Below are 9,689 nucleotides of genomic sequence, written 5' to 3' on the forward strand. Positions count from 1 at the left end.
GGTTTCAGTATGGAACGTCAACACTTCTCTGAAGGAACTGGAGGCATGTTCCACAAAAATGCTCAAGTAGCATTTGAATGTGTAGTCAAGAAAATCAATAGGTAGGCACATAAGTGAGTGAGAAAGAAAACAATAACAGAATAGTACCTAACTAAATATTACATTTTTCGAATAGAATCCATTAGTTCATATAAGTCACAATCTGATATATAATCTCACATAAATCAATTTGTTGATATATTGTTCAATAACTTGATTTACTTTGATTTACATTGATGTCTAAATCCCTTAAAATAAGGGTTATTATGTAGTTGCCAGTGCATTTGGCCTGCTCATGTGTTCATGAACTAGAATTAGAACGGTGATATTGGTAAATAAGTCATAACGAACCATCACTGTACCATTTGAAATATCACTCTGGTAACCACTTCAATTCTTGACCTCTTCTCATGTTTTTGACAATATAATTGTGTTGGTTTTCAGAATCGATCAGAGAATTCACACCAAGATAGACTATTAGAGTTCATCCAAAAGGAGTACACACACACACACACACACACACACACACACACACACACACACACACACACACACACACACACACACACACACACACACTTTTCCTTTGACTTTTTGTACACTGTGTGCTTGGCTGTGTTCATTTCATGAGAGGAGAAACAGGAGAAACAATCAGAGGAGAAGAGGCAGTTGGCACAATGGCAGCGAGCCAACTGAGCAGAGATGGATTTGGAGGGCAAGGTAGATAAATGGAAGGAAGAAAAATAGAGGTTGAAACTCTAGATACATGCCTGTGATGCAATAGCGGTTGTGGAATAAGGAAAGCTCCGCCGCCAGGGCGGTTGAAGCCATGTCGAGCGTTGATGTCACGTTCCATGAGCCGCAAATATAAGTATGCATATTAATATCGCTGATAAGACCGTTGTCTGTGTGCACAGGGTGGTCGTTTTCAATCTAAATAGGCATATTATTTGTGTTACTTTCTTACTTTCTTGGAGAATAGTGAGATTAAACCAGCAGCAATGTTATTAATAGGCACCGCAAAAGGTTAACATCTGTGGATTGAAGAGCTATCAATATTTGGGAAGCCCTTCGTGTGTCAACACAACCTCGTACCTTCAATCAGCCCTATTGTCTGCTCTATATGGTGTGATTGGCTCTGATGATAATGACACAAACCACCGTGTTTCCTGTGATTAGAATTCATGTTTTGAAGGCCAGGACAATATAATGAAATGTGTACTGCTCCGTTCGCCCAGCCACAAAGGAAACTATGTTTAGTGAATTATCTCTGCGTAAGACTGTGGAGAATTTAGGAGCACAACAACGGCACAGTAATTACAACCACTCACAAGCAGGGGAATGCTGGAAGTAATTGAGACTAAATGCATAACAATAGTTGTTTAGTTCCCATGAAAACAAGCGGTATAAAGGAAGGTGCTTGGTAATTATGATAATGCAGTTAGGCAAAAATACAGGTTTAAAACAATCCCGGTAATTGAATGAGAGCCAACAATGCCTCCCCTCTTCTTACCAGTTTGACCAATCTCATGGCTGGGTCACTTTCACATGTAGTGCTGTTCAATCTCATGGCTGGGTCACTTTCACATGTAGTGCTGTTCAATCTCATGGCTGGGTCACTTTCACATGTAGTGCTGTTCACTCTCATGGCTGGGTCACTTTCACATGTAGTGCTGTTCAATCTCATGGCTGGGTCACTTTCACATGTAGTGCTGTTCCCCAATCTGTTTTCAATAGAACATTACACCTGTTTGTATAAAGGCAGGAACCAATGTATAATTCAATTTCATAATCAGAATTTAAGTATTTTTCACTGATACACGACTCTACCAATTAAACAATTCACTTTACTACTGTAGACATTAGCTACTTATTAGGTCTGAACGATAGCATCGGGTATGTCTGTACATGCTGGGACACATCACAACATTCAAGGTGCTCATGGCTAAATGGACACAATTTCTAACGTTTCCTTTTAACTTCTTAGAATAGATGAAAACAGTGTTAATGGCAGCAGAATTTTCAATATGTGATACCATCTTAATTGCTCTTTACATTGTTAATGTAAATATTTAGATATACTACATCATCTTAAGAGATTGTATAAATTAGACAGTACTACAAATGTAAGATATTAAAATAACAATTTACATTCAAGGTGTTTTTAATTGCTCTCAGTTGATGTGTTTTTAGTCTAATTGACAACTCAAATGTTTGCCTTTTTTTTTTAACCTTTTTTACCTTTTTTTTGTAATTAGGGCGCTAACAAAAGTCATTACCAAGACACTTAATGATGTGTTGCTTGGGTCTATTGTTAAGAAACGATGGGAGGCATGGTGAACAACACATGTCCTTCAACAGGTCTGTCAAGCCTCCTTAATCAACATGTCATTAGCAACGGCTCCGTGGTGGATTCTTAAATCCAGAGAAGCAGCAGTAAAATATAGTCCTGCTTAGTCAACCTACCTGGAGCTTAAATAATGTATTTAATGATGTCAAGATCAGGGGCCGTATTCACAAAGCTTTTTGTCTTACCATTCGGAGTGCTCCTAGCTCCACTAAAGGTTTTTATGTAGGAGTATTTTCCTACTCATGAGTCCTTCTCATACTAAGGGTAAATCACTAATGGCGCATATCTACCGGAGGGTGCGGGTCGGTTCAGTATGCAAAGGTGCGGCACGGTTCGCGTTTCCACCGACTGAGCCATATTGAGCCGTACTCGTCTCGCAGTACTCCTCCGTTGGGGTACTGAGACGCATGAAAGCGTGCCGGCAAGTTTGAGTTACACACGCCGTCCGTTAAGTGGTCGACAGTGTCGTCACTTCCGTGTGACAGGGGGACAACGGCGAAAGCTTTGCTTATTGAAGAAAAAATTTGACGTCCTTTTTGGACGTCCTACATTGTTGCTCTTTGTTGATTGTATTGCGTTCTTCCTTTTCCTTGGATTTATTAGCAGGCTACACTGTGTTGAGCAGCTATGAGGTCACGATGCTTACGTAGCTGCCGCTGCTATCGCCATCCGGCTTAAACCCCGCCCTACCATAAGGGTACTGTCGGCAGTGGAAACGCGAGCCATAACTGAGCTGCGCCAAACCGCACCTTCACTACTCCACCAAGCCGCACCAAACCTCACCTCACCACTCTGAGGAAAAGAGGCATAAGACTGAACTAAAGGCCCTGACACACAAACCAGATTATCGGTCGTCGGACAGTCTGGCGAGCTCGGTAACCTGAGTTTGTTCAGTTTGTGCTGTGCAATTGGCCGTCTGTGATCTTTTCAGCCGATTGCACATGTTGAATCGGCCATGACCAAATTGGTCCGACTGCCTTTTCTGCCGACAATCGGCAGTCGGAATGGTGTGTCAGGGCCTTAAGAGTGACGCCCCCTTACGTTGATTCTCATGCACGAGTTAAGAAGCGGTCAGTATGGTGATTGGTTGTTGATTGCAGGCGGTTGGTTGTTGAGTGGTTGTTGATTGCACGGCTGAAGAACTACTTCCAGAAACACTGCCGAATCGATGTCGAGAGGTGGTACCATCTTGTCGACAGTCAGACCTTGGGCGTAATACAGCGTGAGAGTTATGGTTACCAGACCTTCTTCGAGTTAGCGAAATCCAGAGCAGCACCGACATGCGAGAGTGGTGGTGGATTCCAGGGTCGACGAACATTGCAGATATCATCACCAGAGGGGCCAGTCCTGATGACCTAACTGAGGAATCCGAGTGGCAGTCGGGTCCACAGTTCCTTCAGCTTCCTGAGAGTGAGTGGCCAAAAAAATCTGCCAAAGACGTTGCTGCACAAGCAAGAGACAATATCACAAAAATACTGAAGAAAACATTTGTCGCGGTACTCACCCGAAGTCAACAGAAAGCGCAAGATCCAGTCAGAGTCCAGGAGACAGAGTCCAAGTCAAGAAGACCACCTGCAGTAGCAGCAGTCCAAAAGCTTTTGGACAAAAGGCGCTTCAGCAGTCTAAGATGGCTGGTCGGGACGATAGCATGGACTTGGAGAGCAGCAAAGGAGTTCCTGCGTGTCAAGATCGGAGATAAAGAAAAGTGGGAGGCAGTAGCTTCTGTTGTCGTCACGATCAATGAAAGAGAAGATGTGTTCCGGAACCTATGCCTGGCAGCACAAGAGGGCGTACACTTTCCGAACACAACAACTGACAGACTGGTCGTTTACAAGGATCAAACAAGTGGACTCCTGATGTGTGGTGGCAAAATCCAGACCTACAAAGAGGACCACAGAGCTGTTCACCTGCTACCTTTCCAGGCCTGGATCTCCACCCTCCTAGCCCGAGAAGCACACAGTGAGGGACATGACGGAGTGGCAGGAACTTTGCTGCGGATGCAAAAGAAAGCATGGGTCATCAGAGGAAGAATTATTGCCCAAAAAGTCGTTGACAAGTGTGTAGTTTGCAAGAAGGCAAAAGCAAGAACCTGCCAGCAAATAATAGGAAACTTGGGAAACCTTTTCGGACCATACCAAGTAAAGGATGAGGTCAAGAGGAGAGTAAGCATGAAAGTATGGGGCGTGCTCTTCTGCTGTATGTCAAGCAGAGCCATCCATGTCGAACTGGCAAACACGCTAACAACAGAGAGCTTTCTACTTGCTTACCAGAGGTTCACTTCTGTCCGAGGTCATCCTCAGAAGATCTGGTCCGATCCAGGTATGAACTTTATCGGAGCAAAACCTGTCCTGGAAGAGATGTGCACTTACCTGAGACAACAAAACAAAGAGTCACTTGAAGAATATGCTGCCAAAAATGGGACCTACTGGACATGGAGAATCCTTCCAGCCGATTCACCTCACCGAAATGGCGCTGCCGAAGCTGCCATCAAAATCACCAAAAGAGCTCTCCAAAGTCTTGGTAGAGGAGAAGGCCTGACGGTGGTCAAGCTAGCTGCCAACCTTGCCAACGAAAGGCCTATCGACGCCAGAGTCCAGAGCCGTGAAGACCGCATCCAATACGTCACTCCAAACACCCTGTTGCTTGGTCGAGCCACACAGAGTGGAGATTTCAAGACATTCAACTACACCACTTACCCCTTCCAAAGGTTGCAAGAGATGAAAACTCAAGTTAGTTACTTTTGGTCCTGGAGCCAACTTGCAGGTCCAAACCTGTTTGTCTGCAGCAAGTGGCATACTGCTGAAAGAAACGTTTCCATTGGAGACATAGTTTGGCTCTGCGACCAAAATGCACTAAGGGGGCAGTTCAGGCTAGCAAGAGTTGTCAGTGTGAATGCAGATTCCAAAGGCATCATCCAGGATGTCCACGTGAAAGTCTCTCCGAGTGGGTGTGTTCAGGTGAAGACTCCAAGATCTGTTGACAAAGAGTCCGGGTCTAAGGAGAAGGAATTCCAAGGTCCCATACTGCATCGGGACGTGCAGCGCCTCATCATCCTTGTCCCGGTGGAGGATCAATTCGACGGGGTCCAGCTCGCCTGAGAGGTGCGATCTTTCCGGGTCGCACTGCGCAAAGATCGAGTAGGAGGTGTTGCGGCAATCTGCCTGGAGGTGTGCTTGCGCGTGCATGTGACGGCGGCCTTGCTGCTACATGCGCGTAACAGTGGGCGTGCTGCTCCACGGCACGCCTCAGCAGGTGAGCGCAATTAGACTAATCAGCAGCACACGCCAAAAACCCCAGACAATATAAGGAACGCAAGTTTGTTCAGTTTGTAACGCAGCTAAGGACAGCAAAAGAAAGAAATCGCTAAAGAGTCACGGAATTAGGATGCATGGGAAAAGGAAAAGATCAAAAGGGCTACCGGTTTTTCACCTTCCTGGTTTACTGGTCAAATAAATTGAAGGAGTGAAATCCTGAGTCTGGTCAAGTCCTTCCCTTTTCAAGTGTGGGAAGCCATGATGTTGTAGATACGCTTGACAAGTAGATTTTTTTCTTCATTTTTTTCTTCCTTCCTTATTATAATTAAAGTGATTTATTCCTATTATTATTTGAAATAAATAACGATGGTTTAAGCAATTTATTTATATTTATATATTAAATAATTAAGGATGATTAAAGGTCTCATTCCACCGTTTTTTCATTCATTTTGTGGTGGTCACTAGTAGCAATAAATGCCCTGTGAGGTGGTTTTGGTGAAAATAATGCTCTGGTGCTCCTGTTTCACACTGTTGGTAATGGAGGTGGGCGGGGAAGAACGACCCAATTTTGGCTCTTATTCATGAGATGCAAATGCTCGCCTCTGATTGGCTAACAGCACTGTCCACAGTAAAAATGCCAATTCAACTTACAGAGAGAGACACACAGAGAAAGGGAGAACGAGAGAGAGACAGAGATAGAGGGAGAAGGAGAACCACTGGGCTCCTTGTGGGTTTCTGGTTGATTGAATACAGAGAGAAGAGCTGCCTCGGGGCACCGCCTCCAGGGGGCCGTGCACCGATCCCCACGCTCGCCGGATCGGTGCACGGTGGCTGGTCCCCGTGGCAGCTCTTACAGGTGGCGACGAGAGTATCTCCACACGCTTCAAAGCCGTCGCAAGTGGCAGGAAAAGAAGCCCAACCTCCAAGTAGGAGACATCGTCCTGATGAAGGACAATCAAGCCAAGAGAAACCAGTGGCCTATGGCTATTGTCGTGGAGACTCTTCCAAGCCAGGACGGGGTCGTGAGGAAAGTGGACATCAGAGTCGTCAAGGAAGGCACCCAGAGAGTCTTCTCCCATCCCGTGGCCGAAGTGGTCCTCCTCCTTTCTCCACAAGACTAGTACTTTTGGTTTTATCTGGGCTCGTTAGAGACCCCAGGGGGTGAGTGTTCTGGACCCTATTCTTTTTTAAGCTGTGGCTTTTATTTTATCGAGTCGCCTTTATTTGTTAGTACTTCCGGTCAAACTGGAAGTGGCTATTCAGGAAGTGATTCCAATGCCTACTTAGTTACCTTAACACTAAAAATCATATCTTCCACCATCCTTGTCTTGCTAGCTGTATAATCGCAATGTTTGTAAGTACTGCAGCTTGTTAGGTCCTTAGCTACGCATCAGCAGCATTGTTTTGGTTATTGGATGGTCGATTTGTACCACTTTATATGGCACTAGCTATGATTTCCCTATCTGTTTATTGTCTGTGGAGTGATACAGCAAAGCTCCAACCTTTGTGCACTTAGTTATTGCAATATGTTATATTGTGTATTTGTATTTTTAGTGCATCCAGTTTCGTAACTGATATATATATTTACATTTGTGTTTCAGTTTCACTCTTTGAATTTGAGTAAACATTCATAATCGGCACCCTGCTTCATGGAGTTATTCATTAACAATTAGTTTAGCTGAACTGGATAGTGGGATTGCTGCTCAGATCCACCCAGACCAGTACAAACTAACTACTAACTAACTTTTTGATGGTTTGATTTGACAGCAATTTTGAAGTGATTAACTCTTTTTTTCTACACAACTTCTTAATCCCATTCCTCTCACATTTTTTTTCAATTGATGCCAAACTGGTTACATATACGTTGCCCTTGTCTGCCCAATGTGTCCTTGGGCAAGGTACCTAACCTGAATGTTCTGTAGTTTAAATTGGCTTAGCCTTTATGCGTAGTTTGACCTTTGGGACTTCTGTAGACCGATATTTTACTTTACTATTTTACAAGTGTTATGCAGTTTTCTTCACCTATTAGCCTAAAAGTTTGATTTTTAATTTTCCTCCTAAACATGCTTGGCCTGATCCATGGCTGCGAAGCAGCTATAATTATTGTTATTAATTTTGGGATTTTGTGTTTGTACCTATGGGGTGAACTGGGGAGCATGATAGAGCGTTCTTAGTCAGCCTTGAAATAATAGTATCACTGCACACACACACACACACACACACACACACACACACACACACACACACACACACACACACACACACACACACACACACACACACACACAGAGCTATATTGTTATTTAATGTCTGTCTGTATAGCAGTATGCTTAAGTAAGTCAATACTGTAAATTTAATCTCTCCTCCCTCTCTCAAATGTCTGTTTCTGTCTCTCAGTTCCTAGAGTAAGCAGCTTGCATTAAACACTTTCCGTGTTTGTGTTTAGTCTTGCAAAGAAGATTGTTTGCTCAATTAATGCCAAAGAAATATAAGATACTCTCTGTGTGTGTGTGTGTGTGTGTGTGTGTGTGTGTGTGTGTGTGTGTGTGTGTGTGTGTGTGTGTGTGGGGGGGGGGGTTCTCTGTTTGTTTGTATTACAGAAAATGGTTCTTCCTCCTCCATGTTCTTTGACAGTAGTGCTTTCTGTACAGAACCACAGTGTGGGGCGGCTCAGGAGAAAGCTCCTCACAAACCCTTCAGCCTCCTGCTCTGGGTTATTACTCCACACTGGACCCATTTTAACTTTTACTGTTGTTATCCAAGGCTCTGGGTTGAAGTGTGTGAAACAAAGTGAGTGGCCTTTCAATTTGCGGCAATGTCATTCCGAATGGACATACAAATCATTGGTTCTCGCAAGAATTGGTTTCGTAAGACTATAGTTTTACATAATCAGTATTATTGAAAAGACGAAATGTGTGTTCTAAGTATAAGTGTTTGGTATGGACGGAACAATCCAGTAACCTGGTAAAGACTCACAACATTGCAGAATCAACACAGACAACACAAATGTAATATATACAGTTTAAACATGTGTGTTTGTGCGTGTCAAGGTGTACCACTGAAACTCTAAAGGTCAGAATAACATATGAGGTTGTACTGAGGAACAGTCAAACTAATGACCGATCTTGGTTCTACACAGACACCCACAAGTACGAACGCACACAAACATGCACAAGGTGCATACCTTGCTCATTTTACTTTAATTGGATTGCTAATTAGTTCCACTGCATTTAGGATGCATCGTGTGTGTGTGGGTATGTGTGTGGGGTGTGTGTTTTTTTTTGTTTTGTTTAAATCTAGACCTTGATGCAAAGTTCTTTATATATGTATGTCTAAATTGCTGTGTGTGTGTGTGTGTGTGTGTGTGTGTGTGTGTGTGTGTGTGTGTGTGTGTGTGTGTGTGTGTGTGTGTGTGTGTGTGTGTGTGTGTGAGAAACAGAGAAAATAAGACCGGTCTAATGCCCAAGGCATCCTGAAACATTTATATCTCAATATCCTCACAGAAGGTTGGATGAAGGGGGAGAGATTAGAGAGAGGCTAGGGAGGAGGGGGGAGGGAGGGAGGGAGGTAGGGAGAAGGGGAAAAGGAGCGGATTCAAAGAGGGAGTGGGTCATGACCAGAGAAGAAAATAAACCACACATAAGTTATTTTGTCTGACAAAACGGCATGAGATCCCCCCCTCCCTCCTGTGGTAGAGCTTAAATGAGAATTTAGATGAGTGGTGGAGGCGCTGGTGGTGGTGGTGGCGCTGGTAGTGGTGGTGGTGGTGGTGGTGGTGGTGGTGGTGGTGGTGGTGGTGGTGGTGACGGTGGTAGTGGTAGTACTCATGCGGGTGCTGGCTAATGAGACTGCAGGCTTCCAATCTCATTCCCCGCCTTTTACACTGATCATGTTTGTTTTGTTTCACGCAGAGAGGAGACGTATCCTCGTCTGGGAGCCCGATGAGCACGGCTGGTTAGATCAGGGAGAGATGTGTGCAGATGGTGTACTTCAGAGGAGCCCTGTGCCAAAGTGTAGTGACTGCTGTGGCTGCGGCACAACGTTTG

The sequence above is a fragment of the Micromesistius poutassou genome (genome assembly GCF_964030765.1).
Source record: "Micromesistius poutassou genome assembly, chromosome: 4".
Taxonomy (NCBI): Eukaryota; Metazoa; Chordata; class Actinopteri; order Gadiformes; family Gadidae; genus Micromesistius; species Micromesistius poutassou.